This window comes from Ipomoea triloba, chromosome 7 (genome assembly GCF_003576645.1).
Source record: "Ipomoea triloba cultivar NCNSP0323 chromosome 7, ASM357664v1".
NCBI lineage: Eukaryota > Viridiplantae > Streptophyta > Magnoliopsida > Solanales > Convolvulaceae > Ipomoea > Ipomoea triloba.
The window spans coordinates 16,796,188-16,811,370 of NC_044922.1; the positions used below are offsets into that span (position 1 = coordinate 16,796,188).

The 15,183-nt window shown below is 29.2% G+C and overlaps 1 long non-coding RNA gene across 2 annotated transcripts; it reads right to left on the reverse strand.

Annotated features, from left to right (window-relative positions):
* Window positions 1-8,089: 8,089 nt before the first annotated feature.
* LOC116024998 lies at window positions 8,090-14,778 on the reverse strand. 2 transcript variants are annotated; one of them, XR_004099562.1, is made up of 4 exons: window positions 14,318-14,778; window positions 13,785-14,224; window positions 13,416-13,554; window positions 8,090-8,193 (listed from the first exon to the last, which is right to left on the reverse strand). It is a non-coding gene; the product is annotated as an uncharacterized LOC116024998 (long non-coding RNA). The 2 variants fall into 2 exon arrangements; XR_004099561.1 differs by lacking the exon at window positions 8,090-8,193 and having other exon boundaries at window positions 13,307-13,554; window positions 14,318-14,775.
* Between the last annotated feature and the right edge of the window lie 405 nt (window positions 14,779-15,183).

A 15,183-nucleotide genomic window follows, 5' to 3' on the forward strand; every position in this document is an offset into this window, starting at 1 on the left:
CTGAAATATATATCACGGCCGAGGGTTCACATACACTAGGTTAATTTTGTGTTGGATTAATGTATCATGTCAGTATACATACTCTCAAACCAAATTATTAGTTCGAAGATCACCAAGAAAGTTTTGTTCTAACTGGAATTAATGTGGAAGTTTGATTTTAAAAAAAAGTTGTAGAAAACTACGTAAAAAAAAAAAAAACAAGTGAACGGCGGAGAAAAATATACTAAAAGTGAAAAATATAGGGATCGTTACAGCAATATCAATCCGTGGATTGTTGAGACTTGAGAGCATGAACGTTCCCAAGGTTAGTCGCCGGAGAGGGAGACGAGTGACAAAAAGGATGGCTCCCGTGGTATTGTGTTGCAGATGAAGAAGAGATGGGGATTGTTTTTCTATGAGTGAGAACTCAAAGGTCAGAAAGAGAGCAGTCTGTGGATGCTTGAATTAAAGAAGGGAATACAGCGGGGATGGAGAAGAAGCACAGTGAAGAAGGAGAAGAATGGTTTCTTCCTTCTTGCTGCCAGCTTTGTATTACACATGTAGTTTTCCACTCTTCTTTTGTTAGTTTTGTTTTCTTTAAAAAATACAACACAAACACTAGCACATCAGGTGGCTTAAGTAATGGGTTTATCATATTAATATTATTATTATTATTATTATTATTTCAAAGCTAAGGGACAAGACAACCCCTCACTAGGCTCAAGGATTCATTATATGCATATATGATATATGTAATATCATATTTGAATATCCGAAATATTCAAATATTAGGAATTGCCTACAGTATTAGACTATATATTCTTTGAGTAAAAATTTAGCTTTGAAAGCACCAAATCTACAGTATTACATACAATTTGTTACTCAGTATATTTTTATTAAGTTTTTCTGTAATATGCTAGATTTAAAAAAAAAATTACACTTTTGCAATAAAGACACACACTCACAACATTCACTTCTCTTTAGCAAAAACATTCAAATTGATTTGTGGTGAAAATGACCAAGTTTTATGTATGATTAAAAATGTAATATAGAAAGAAGTATTCAATAAAATTGCAATATTTAGCATTATGAATTTCTTTCTTTTATTCATCATTTATTTTTTTATATTAGACTATAAATTATATATATAAATATATAATAGCGTTGGCCGTGCATCGCACGGGTACAAATACTAGTAATAATAATAACTAAGTACGGCTGCATATATCTAATAATAATAATAATAATAATAATAATAATAATAATAACTATAATAATAATAATAATAATAATAATAATAATAATAATAACTAAGTACATAATAATAATAATAATAATAATAATAATAATAACTAAGTACGGCTGCATATATCTAATATCTAATAATAATAATAATAATAATAATAATAATAATAATAATAATAAAATTTTGGTTACGTTAGTTTGTTATTGTTAAACACAAAGTAATAGCACTGTAAATCATAATAAATTCTAATTTACATGCTATTCTGTATGTGGAAATTAATCAATATAATCAGAAAGTTAGCAAAGCTTACTTGAATCCTTTTGGCAAATTTGAAAACTGAACTCCTTATTGAATACTTCACCTCTCTGATATGTGTGCACCTTAGTAGCCTGACTTAGAAAACTTTCATAATCTCAATAATTTATGGAAGCAAAATAGCAAAATATAATCAATTTTTTTCGACTTAGTTCTAGCAGACGTTATAAATAAATTATACGACGTCGGTTTTACATACAAAACCGATGTCGTATATTATTTTTAATTTTTTAAATAAGTACATACGACGTCGTATGTCGGTTTTAAAAAAAAAAATAGAGATACGGCTTGTTTTTATTTTTTCTTATGAATATTTAAGTTAGCCAAATGAATTAACCTAGATAATAATAATAATAATAATAATAATAATAATAATAATAATAATAATAATAATAATAATAATAATAATAATACTGAACAACTCATACTAATAATAATAAAAAAGAATAATAAACAATTCGTACTAATAATAATAATAATAATAAAAATAATAATAATAATAATAATAATAATAATAATAATAACTTCAAGTTCATGCATGCACACAAACATTCCATTTTTTATGTTCAACTTCACACGTTGTTTTTAAAGTTCATGCATGCATGCTATAGAATAAGAGCATACGACACCAGATGTTCGGATTTGAAATGCATAAGAAATTTAACGTGATGGAATAAGAGCATACGACACCATAGCCAACTGACTAACAATGGGAAATTATTTAACTTGGAGATTCACAGATTTGAAAAAAGAAACTACATTACCTTGAAACTTAAGTACAACAGTGTCTATAATAAAGCTAAATTACTATCTTCAATCTATTTAACAACGTAATTAAGTATGTTTGCAATATGTACTGTAATGGAAAAGATATATATATTGTATTTGGTAATGTAGCTAAAAAAATGTAGTTTTATAGTATGTTCAGCATAGAATTAATAAAGACAGCAATTAATATATTTAATTTGATAAACCCTGAGCTATATAGGAGCTAATTAATTACCAAATAGATACACTGAAAACCTGATGCGGTGTGGACAATTGCTGAAAATTGGAAGGCTTCCGATGCCGTAATCGATGTCGCTATATTACAATGTGAAAACACAGAGTGAGTACAGTCTATATATGTGGACGGAAGGGAAGAAAGCTTATCTGCTAAAATCACTCCATATAAGCTTTTTGACGTTGAGTCGCAAAAAGCAAATTAAACCAAAAAAAATAGTTAAAATTACTAACTTAACAGATCGAGTATTCTAAAAAAAAACTCCCAAAACTCTGGTACACCTGAATTTAAAGAATTTTCAGAAACCCATCCAATGGGAACCAAAAACTGGGGTATATGACGTGAGAGAAGGTATGCGATGAAAGGAATGAAGCATGTTATTTCATGTTAACCAGAATGATCCCAGTGGGAAAGGTGATACACGTATATATACAATGAAGGGGATGACATCAGCTATAACAAACTGGAGAAGAATAAGACTATTCTACCCTTCACTTAATTGACTGCACCTCTTCCCTCTATTAGGATAAAGCATTGGGCAGAAGATGATCCAAAAGGAAAGAGCTTTGGAAGCTTACCTTATTATTAAATGGGGAAAGGGAGATGTAGCGTTAGAAGTGTATTACAAGGATTAGGAACAAGACATGCAGGGGAAGAATATATACAAAGATTAGGAACAAGAGTGCCATATATATATGCGTGCATGGGGAGATGAAAATGAAAAAAGTAGAACACCGCTCCAACATTATCAGACGTCATCTACAACATGTGGCGTTTTGTGGCAATCAAAGTTAAATGCCATATATGCATCAAATTTTTGTCTGTGTGTACTCCACTCCGTATATTGCCGAGAAAGGGACTCAAATAAGTTAAAGTTAATAAAGTCTGGCTTATTGTATTTGCGGGTTTTACTAAAACTATAATATAGTTTTCACTTATTCCACAGTAATATTGCATGTAGTTAGTTCAAAACTACATTGTTATTACGGTTTTCATTTTTAATCCAACAAATATGTAGTTTTATACTATAAATTTTTTATAAATAATGTTCAGTACACAATCAATATATAAAATGTATCAAAATTTAATTCACGGATAGAAACTATATAATATAAATTAACTACAATATAAGTACCTCACTAGAAAGAATGTGTATGATCGTGGGACACCGGAAAATGATACTACCTTGTTGGAGATCGAAGTGGTTGGACACTAATTTTATACTCAATAAAGAAGCTATTTATATAACCAAGGAGACAAACTTTTTCTTTTGTCTTTCAAACTACAAGTAACAAGAAGGCTCTCAACTCACACTTCCACTCTCGGCTCACCCACTCAAGAAAGAAAATTCACTCACTTTCTCTCTAGTAGCTCTCTTTCTTTTCTCTAGCCTTTCTTGCTCACTCTTACACTCAAAACACATGCCTTGAAGGAGAAGAGTTGAAGCCTGAAGGAGTATATATAATGGAGGAAAGTGGAATATATATATATATGGAGATGAGGTGTGGCATACTGAGGTGTGTTGTAGTTGCATATTGGGAAATGTATGTGTGCTGTACATAGTATATGTAGGAGATGTGTTCTGTACGTATGTAGTATTACATAGTATTTGGAGATGTGAGGCGTATATGTATGTATTGGTAAAGGTTTTACTTTTTGCTGATTAAGTGGACTAAGGAAACGGTAAAGCAAATATTACTTTCTTTCTTCCTATCCAAACATAATTTTATCGACATTTTAGTTCAAACTTTGCATGGATTTAGAGATGTGAGATGGCGGGATCCCTTTTCTCTTATGTGCATGCATAATTAAGCACCATGCAATGGTTAGTTTTTGTTGAAACTTACTGATTGCATGCATGCATGCATGGGGAGATGAAAATGAAAAAAGAAGAGAGATGAACAAAGCTCTCGTTGCATCTGGCTCCAACATGTGGCGTTTAATTTTGTGCCAAAGTCAAATGCCGTATATGCATCAAAATTCTTGTCTGTGTGTACTCCACTCCGTATATTGCCCTGAAATGGACTCAAATAAGTTAAAAGTTAATAAAGTGGCTGAGTGTATTTGGTGAATGGAACTAGTGGTTTATATAATTGAAGTCCAAACCCACATGTACTTCTTCATTAACTTTTTTCTCTTTTTTCTTCCTCCCTATATCTTTAGAAGATGAATTGCCAAATGTAGTTTTCCATTAAAATTTTCCTCCTTACCTTTAGAATATGAATTGAGGGATTTATTGATGTTATATAGTATTAGAATTGTAAGTTATGAATTGTATTTCTAATTGCATGTATTTTTCCTCCCTATCTTTAGAAGATGAATTTAGGATACTATATAGTATTAAAATTGAACTATTTTACCCAATTAATTATATTTCATATTTAGTTATGAATATAATCACATTTTAATGTGTCTTATTTATTTCCCCCAATAATTAAGATGTTATGTTCTGTTCTTATTTGTAACTTTTATTTTGTATATTTTTAAAATATAATCACCTGTTATGTGCCCGTAAACCTTGTCACAAAAGTTTGAGTAATTGTGACAACTTTCTAAAAGTCGTCACTATTGTTGTTATTATATAATATAAAAATATTATACATAATAAAATATTGATTAATTCGACCAATTAATTGAAACAATCAAAGTATTAATTTAGTTGATTATGTAACAATTTCTCTCATACGGTAATTCAATTTTAAATTGATCAAATTATTAAACAAGTTTAGGCTTTTTGTTATTTATGTACCGTAATAAAAATTAATTATTTAAAATATTAACTATAGTCAAATATTTCTTATTATAATTAATAATAATAATAATAATAATAATAATAATAATAATTGTAATAATAATTAAAAAAAAAAAAAGAGGGAAAAGTGATGTGGGATCAAAAGTGATCCCACATCAAAAATTAAAGCAATTAAGAAGGGGGTTGAGCTCCCTCATTAAGGTGAGCTCAACGCCCCCTTAAAAGGGCAAGGGAAGACATAGAAGCCTCAGGCTTCCTTAATAATGAAGCCTGAGGCTTCTTAGGAAACAAAGCCTTTTTTTAAAAAAAAATTAATATTTAAAAATTAAATTATTAATAATTTTTGGGTATTTGTCTAAAATATTAAGGAGAAAAGATGCTAAATACAATATTTGTTACTATATTTGTTGTCATAATAAAGAAATTATTTATAATTATTTTTAGGTCACTAATAATTCATTTTGAATCAAAAACAATTCTCACAAATAAGTACAACTATTGTGACGAAAGTGTTGTCACAATAAAATAATTAATTACAACGATTTTAGTTTTCATTAAATCAATTTTTTGTAACAACATATTTGGTCACAAAATGTACATTTATTGTGACCACTATTGTTATCACTCAAATACTACTTTTAGTGTCCGTAAACATTGTCACAAAAGTTCGAGTAATTGTGACAACTTTCTAAAAGTCGTCACTATTAGGTCTAGAGATGGTTTTGTGCCAGACACAAAGTTCAAACTTTGCATGGATTTAGAGATGTGAGATGGCGGGATCCCTTTTCTCTTATCTGCATGCATAATTAAGCACCATGTAATGGTTAGTTTTTGTTGAAACTTACTGATTGCATGCATGCATGCATGGGGAGATGAAAATGAAAAAAGAAGAGAGATGAACAAAGCTCTCGTTGCATCTGGCTCCAACATGTGGCGTTTTTTGGCAAAGTCAAATGCCATATATGCATCAAAATTTTGGTCTGTGTGTACTCCACTCCGTATATTGCCGAGAAATGGACTCTAATAAGTTAAAAGTTAATAAAGTGGCTTAGTGCATTTGGTGGATGAGACTAGTGGTTTATATAAGTGAAGTCCAAACCCACATGTACTTCTTCATCAATTATTGTGAGCACTATTGTTATCACTCAAATACTACTTTTAGTGCCCGTAAACATTGTCACAAAAGTTTGAGTAATTGTGACAACTTTCTAAAAGTCGTCACTATTGTTGTTATTATATAATATAAAAATATTATACATAATAAAATATTGATTAATTCGACCAATTAATTGAAACAATCAAAGTATTAATTTAGTTGATTATGTAACAATTTCTCTCATACGGTAATTCAATTTTAAATTAATTAAATTATTAAACAAGTTTAGTCTTTTTGTTATTTATGTACCTTAATAAAAATTAAGTATTTAAAATATTAATTATAGTAAAATATTTCTTATTATAGTTAATAGTTAATAATAATAATAATAATAATAATAATTATAATAATAATTATTAAAAAAAAAAGAGAGAGAAAAGTGATGTGGGATCAAAAGTGATCCCACATAAAAAATTTAAGCAATTAAGAAGGGGGTTGAGCTCCCTCATTAAGGTGAGCTCAACACCCCCTTAAAATGGCAAGGGAAGATATAGAAGCCTCAGGCTTCCTTAATAATGAAGCCTGAGGCTTCTTAGGAAACAAAGCTTCTTTTTTTTAAATTAATATTTAAAAATTAATTACTAATAATTTTTGGGTATTTGTCTAAAATATTAAGGAGAAAAGATGCTAAATACAATATTTATTACTATATTTGTTGTCATAATAAAGAAATTATTTATAATTATTTTTTAGGTCACTAATAATTCATTTTGGATCAAAAGCAATTCTCACAAATAAATACAACTGTTGTGACGAAAGTGTTGTCACAATAAAATAATTAATTACAACGATTTTAGTTGCCATTAAATCAATTTTTTTGTAACAACATATTTGGTCACAAAATGTACAAAGACCACTATTGTTATCACTCAAATACTACTTTTAGTGCCTGTAAACATTGTCACAAAAGTTCGAGTAATTGTGACAACTTTCTAAAAGTCGTCACTATTAGGTCTAGAGATGGTTTTGTTCCAGACACAAAGTTCAAACTTTGCATGGATTTAGAGTTGTGAGATGGCGGGATCCCTTTTCTCTTATCTGCATAATTAAGCACCATGCAATGGTTATTTTTTGTTGAAAATTAGTTTGAAACGATATGTACTTACTGATTGCATGCATGCATGCATGGGGAGATGAAAATGAAAAAAGAAGAGAGATGAAGAAAGCTCTCGTTGCATCTGGCTCCAACATCAGACGTCATCGACAACATATGCATCAAAATTTTTGTTTGTGTGTACTCCACTCCGTATATTGCCGAGAAAGGGAATCAAATGGACTCAAATAAGTTAAAAGTTAATAAAGTTAATAAAATTGTCTAAAAGAATTTGCATTGCTTTTGTATTTTACTTAGTATGAAATGCATTGTCAACAAAGCATTCTTCTTTTATTATGCTATCACGGTTAACACTTTAATTACAACCACAAAAAATTTATCATAAAACATTATTTGCATTTGCAAAAAAAAAAAAATATCAATAATTTCTAAGCGCAATACCTATTAAGTACAATATAGCTTTTAAAAATTTATACAAGATAATAATAATCTTTTACTTACTTCCTCCGTACGATCCTCCAACAACAATGATAGGAGAATCCTGGGTTGAGTAACTATTCTTTATATATAACAACACTTGTGCATAATCAGCCAATGCTTGAGCGGAATTGAAATAGCCGCGAATGGTGTCGTTTCTTAAAGTTTCTTCTATGTTTCCGAATGGTATTGATTTTCCGTAGTACCTATGCTGCACGATTACCAGATAAAATGTAGATAATTGTGAGCTCAAACTTTTAATTGAAATTGAACATATTCATTCTTCAATTATTACCTCTATGTTATGAGTGGGATTGGCTATTTATATCATGATATGGACGAGGGTTCACACTACATTATATATGCACCCTAGATCGTTTTCGACGAGGTACATAATTCACACATGTAATTAAGGTACAAAATTCCATAATACAAGACAGAAAAAATCAAAACATAAGACTCAAAAAATCAAAACACAAGACACATACACATGTTATATATTTACTTATTTTTCAAATCTGATTTAGGTACATAATTTGTGTTCATTGGCACACATAATTTCACAACATAAGACATAAATTCATAGCCTAAAACGCAGTTATTAATTTGTTTTAGGTACAAAATTCATNTAATTCACACATGTAATTAAGGTACAAAATTCCATAATACAAGACAGAAAAAATCAAAACATAAGACACAAAAAATCAAAACACAAGACACATACACATGTTATATATTTACTTATTTTTCAAATCTGATTTAGGTACATAATTTGTGTTCATTGGCACACATAATTTCACAACATAAGACATAAATTCATAACCTAAAACGCAGTTATTAATTTGTTTTAGGTACAAAATTCATCCTAAAACGCAGTTATTAATTTGTTTTAGGTACAAAATTCATACTTTTGCGAGGCAATTGGTTGGAGTGAGGGAATTAAGTGGGAAAATAATTGCAATTCAAAAAGAGATTAATAATGTATGAATACAGTTGTAATTTAAATTTNTTTAGGTACATAATTTGTGTTCATTGGCACACATAATTTCACAACATAAGACATAAATTCATAACCTAAAACGCAGTTATTAATTTGTTTTAGGTACAAAATTCATACTTTTGCGAGGCAATTGGTTGGAGTGAGGGAATTAAGTGGGAAAATAATTGCAATTCAAAAAGAGATTAATAATGTATGAATACAGTTGTAATTTAAATTTCAGTGTTAGTTTGATTTGTAGGAATAAAATTACTGAAAATTTCAATTCTAATGTTGGTATACATGAATAAAATTACTGAAAATTCCAGTTATTATTATTATTATTATTATTATTATTATTATAAGCAACCATGAAGAAGAAAAATGATTATAAGCAAGCATTGGAGTGGTCCTCCACCTTAGCTTTCTCTTAATAATAATGGCGCCATTGCAATCTCTATTATTTTTTACACACTAGACAAAGAAATTTGGTAGGAGTTAGTAGTTGAAATGTCATGTTTTTATTAATTTCTTTTATATATTAATTTGTGGTAAAAATTCATTAGATATTAGTTAATTATTTGTGCTCTAATAATTCAGGAGATAGGAATCCAATTATTTGTACTCTAAATAGAAGAGGCGTGAATATATTCGATAGTGGATTATTTGTCATCTTCAATTCGAAAGACTGAAGGTCGATAACAGAATGAATTGGTTCCAAAAGTTGTAATAATCCTTACAGGGTTTATTGCTCCATCATTTCATAATTATAGATTTATTCGAAAAGCATACAAAGGTTGAGTCGGATGACACTATGATTATTGAAGCCCAACTCGTGAAGCTTGAAGTCAAAGATGCTGGCTGCTATAATTATCCCTTGTGGAATCCCATCCATACTCATCATCCACTGACGCTCAAAACATTCTTAATAATTAAATGAGTTTAGACATATTTTAAAATAATTTTTAATAAGTAACCATTATACAAATTAACGTGTATAATTATGTCAGTAATCGTAATTCTATAAAAAAAAATGTGTATATATTTTCATATTGTAGAAAGTACTATTAATATAATATATGTCTACATAAATGGATAAAAAGAGAAATTGATAATATTTTTTATTATATAGATATTGATAAATATTATATATAATTTTTTCCTTGCATGAAAAAACATTCTTATTTTAAAATTTTATACTGATATCTGAGTTTTGTTTCAAAATCTACTTTGGTGATATTTTAAACTTTGAGTAACACTTGAGCGCGACCGTCTCGCAAATGTGATCTTTGATTAATTGATCAAATAATTGATTAATGGGTCGGATCTTTGACCTCGTTAATTAAAGATCCAACCCGTCTAACGGATTGAGACCCATGAGACGATCTCACACAAGTTTTTCGCAAATTATACTGTGGACCATGGTCCACAATGCATTGTGGCCCATGGTCATGGCTGATACTGTAGTTGTGTTGAACGGATACTGCAGTTGTGTTGAATGGATACTACAATTGTGTTGAACAGATATTGCAGTTGTGTTGAAAGGGAACTACAGTTGCGCGGAACAGATGTCGTTTCATCCGTTCAACACACTGCAGTATCAGTTTAACAGAACTGCAGTTTCAAACGGATGAAACGGCCTCTATTCCGCGCAACTGTAGTTCCCTTTCAACACAACTGCATTATTAGCCATGGTGCATGGTCCACGGTATAACGACGACAAGTTTTTGCCTTAAACTTTTGTTTGTTATCATAAATAGTAAATAGATGTCTGGAAACCATTTAGTTTTGTTTCTAAATATTTTCCAACTCATAAATGTAGTACAATCAAAACCTCTCTAGATCATCATTTAAATAATAGGTACATAATAGACTTTGTGGTTCAATATTTGTAGATCTATGATATGTTTTTAACTAATTTATTGGAAGTTTATTACTATAAATTAAATTAACATATATAGTATTTTTTATTATTATTTAATTAGGTAAAAATGATTGTTATTTCAAATTTCAAGACAGAAGTATTTTTTTAGGATGGGTGGAAAACAACACTTCTATTTTAATATAGACTAGTACAGTAAATAACCTAATTAGTTTACAGCACTATGTTTTTATTACAAAATATGGAACACCGCCCAAATCATCATTGTATGATATGATATAATGGCCTGTTTGGCAGGCTGTAGCCTAATTCTTTGATAGTAGAAATTATATTGTTTAATTAGTTGGAGGGTACCTTTTGTATAATTGGAATTCATACCACCCCAACCCTCCCTCAATTCCAATTCAGCATAGAAAGAAAAGGAGAAAGAAACAAATGACTTTTTTGCTTTCCTTTCCATCCTGTCTTTGCCCTGCTATCTCAATAACATACACTCTTCATGACACGACCATATCTTATTTCATTGCTTGCTTTATCACATATAAAAGCATTTCCTTTCTAAAAGCAATTCAAGCAATGCTTCACCTCATATCATGATCGTTTGCTTTTTAACATTAAAGCAGATGTTTTAGAGTACCTAGCTAGCTATCTAGCTAGGATGAACCCTTCTTGGTCCACAATACAACTAACAATAGTCCTCATACATTCCTGACATACATTTAACTAAGACGTACTGTTGTACAATCAAATTAGTAGTGAAGTATTTTCAAAAAAAAAAAAAAAAAATTTGTAGTGAAGTAATTAAACCCTTACCTTGAAATTATAAACTATTCTAATTTTTGAAAGTATACATTTATTTGATTATAAGATTAGTGTAAAAGTATCACTCAATTAATTGAATATTAATTGAATAATACAAGACTCGTTTGTCTGTAAATATCTTGAAAAATTGATATCAAATATGATTTATGTAATTATATTAATATTATTATTATTAAAATAATTATGAGAAAAAAGGATAACTAATTTAATTGTAATTGTTATAAAAATAAATCCAAAGCCATATATTTAGCTTAATTATCATAATAATTATTAAGAAATTATTATTACATAATTATAATGATATTTTTGTAATTATACTTTTATACCTTAAGTATATTTCTTTTCACCATATCGCTTTTATTTTTTCCCTCCTCATCCATAATTGAATAATTAATTGTAATTATTTTAAAAATAAATTGAACGACTTATATTTTTAATTTAAAATATACTAATATTTGTATAATTATTAGTTTAATTAACAAAATAATTGTTAGTCAATTATACCAATATCTACAATTAATTCCTTAATTACAAAAATCTTATATATGTTAATTTAATTTATAGTAACGCTTACCTAAAATATTTATTATACCATGAATCATGGTCTACTTTTAAGGTACACTAAACTAACACTCAGTATATTTAAGTTCAGTTTTTTTATATACAGATAAAATTAATATAAAAATATGTCATTAAAAAGTTCTAATTAAAAACTTTTAAATAACAACTATATATATATATATATATATATATATATATATATATATATTGATATTTTTATTTTAATGTATTAAATTAACATACAATTATATTAAATCACTAATATTATATTCATTTTCAATATAATATTAGTTCATTTTTAAAATGTTGTACATTGATTTTTTACAATACTGTACTATTGCAATATATAATTAAAATTAACATGGACTTACACCTTGCAATTAAACCTTGATGTCAGGCAGTAACAATTTCCGGCACTGCAGATTGTATTGTGGCACTGCAGATCAGACGGTACCGCGGTGGACAGCGTTAAATATAGTGCTATCTGGAGGAGAAACGAGAATACCTTGACCCTGTTTGGTAAATAATCAGCCTATCAGCCAATTTTGGCTTATTTGACGACTATTAGTTGTTTGGTTAATAAGATTTTTGTAACTCCAAAATGCTAAAATTCAAAAGGCTACTCAAAGGAGCTCATCCATATTTGAATGAATTAATTGTAATTATTATAAAAATAAATTGAACGATTATATGTTTAATTTTAAATATACTAATATTTGTATAATTATTAGTTTAATTAACAAAATAATTGTTAGTCAATTATACCAATATCTACAATTAATTCCTTAATTACAAAAATCTTATATATGTTAATTTAATTTATAGTAAGCTTACCTAAAATATTTATTATACCATGAATCATGTCTACTTTTAAGGTACACTAAACTAACACTCAGTATATTTAAGTTCAGTTTTTTTATATACAGATAAAATTAATATAAAAATATGTCATTAAAAGTTCTAATTAAAAACTTTTAAATAACAACTATATATATATATATATATATATATATATATATATATATATTGATATTTTTATTTTAATGTATTAAATTAACATACAATTATATTAAATCACTAATATTATATTCATTTTCAATATAATATTAGTTCATTTTTAAAATGTTGTACATTGATTTTTTACAATACTGTACTATTGCAATATATAATTAAAATTAACATGGACTTACACCTTGCAATTAAACCTTGATGGCAGGCAGTAACAATTTCCGGCACTGCAGATTGTATTGTGGCACTGCAGATCAGACGGTACCGCGGTGGACAGCGTTAAATATAGTGCTATCTGGAGGAGAAACGAGAATACCTTGACCCTGTTTGGTAAATAATCAGCCTATCAGCCAATTTTGGCTTATTTGACGACTATTAGTTGTTTGGTTAATAAGATTTTTGTAACTCCAAAATGCTAAAATTCAAAAGGCTACTCAAAGGAGTCTTTTCAATTAGTTTTTTGAGAAAAGAAATTATACTAAACAGCTATCAGCTAACAGCCAATTTATCAAACAACTTTCTACCATCAACTAATATTATCAACAAATCATACCTTCCAACCCAAACAGCCAATTCAATCCCAAATTTTCTTCGTTCCGGCCATGTGGAGCCTTCACATGTGCGCAAACAAGAAGATCGAAGAAAACAAAATGGCCTGGGAGGAATAAAGTGAAAGAAATAAAAATGGTGGTGTTTGAGTGTGTATCACACTCGATCTCACAAGAAAGAAAGAAAGAAAGTGGAGGAAAGTGGAGAATCTTGACATTATTGGTTTTTACTCTCACGTGAACTAACACTCATTCTTTGTCCTTACAATTATTTTCTTTTCTCTTTTCTGGATGGTTTTGGAATTTTAGAAAGAAAAGCTATGCTGAACAACACTTGTGCATAATCAGCCAAAGTTTGAGCAGAATTGAAAGAGCCACGAATGGTCTCGTTTCTCAGAGCTTCTTCCATGTTCCCGAATGGTATTGATTCCCGGTAATACCTATGCTGCATGATTACCAGATAAAATATGGATCTACATTTTAACTGTAAGCTCAAACTTTTAATTGAAACTCGACACATTCATCCTTCAATTATTACCTCTATGTAGACAAGAAGAGCCTTAAAACGAGGGGCATTATTGGTGAGAAATCCGACGCTATGAGGATCAAAGTTGTTGGGAGATTCAGTGCCCAGCTAGGCGAGGATAGGGAAGTTGGATTAGGCGCGGCCCCCGGAGCTTACTATGTATCTCTGTTTGAAGGTGGCGTAGCTTTGATGCCCGTAATTGAAGTGATCCAACTAACGTTTTAGTAAAAGGTTGTGAAGTGGGAAGGAAGAGGATTAGTCTTAGGAGAATGTTTGGAAGAGGGAGCAGCCATTGAATTGCAGATGTATATATATAGATAGATGCATGATTGGCAAAAATCCTTGTGCTAAATTGCATGTAATGCCAATTTTCTTCCATGTGGAGCCTTCACATGTGCGCAGCAAACAAGAAGAAGAAAACAAAATGGCCTGGGAGGAATAAAGTGAAAGAAATAAAAATGGTGGTATTTGAGTGTATCACACTCGATCTCACAAGAAAGAAAGAAAGAAGGAAAGAAGAAAAGAAAGAAAGAAGGAAGGAAAGAAAGAAAGTGCAATGTATTTTATATATTTATATTAAACATTTCTTAATTTAGTGGATGACACACTCACACACACTTACTTACAGCTCGTTTGGTTCGCTGAAAAATATTTGAAGAAAATGGAATTCAAATTCCATGGAAAACAAATTACCAGGAAAATAGATTCCACTGTTTGGTTGGTGGAAAATAAATTACTGAGAATATAAATTTCTTTGTTTGGTTGAGTTTGGAATGGTAAGGAATAATGAGTATAATGACATATTTAACCCTACACAATAATAATAATATAATAATAATAAAAGAGTAATTAATAAAGTAGGGTGAGGGTAGAATTGT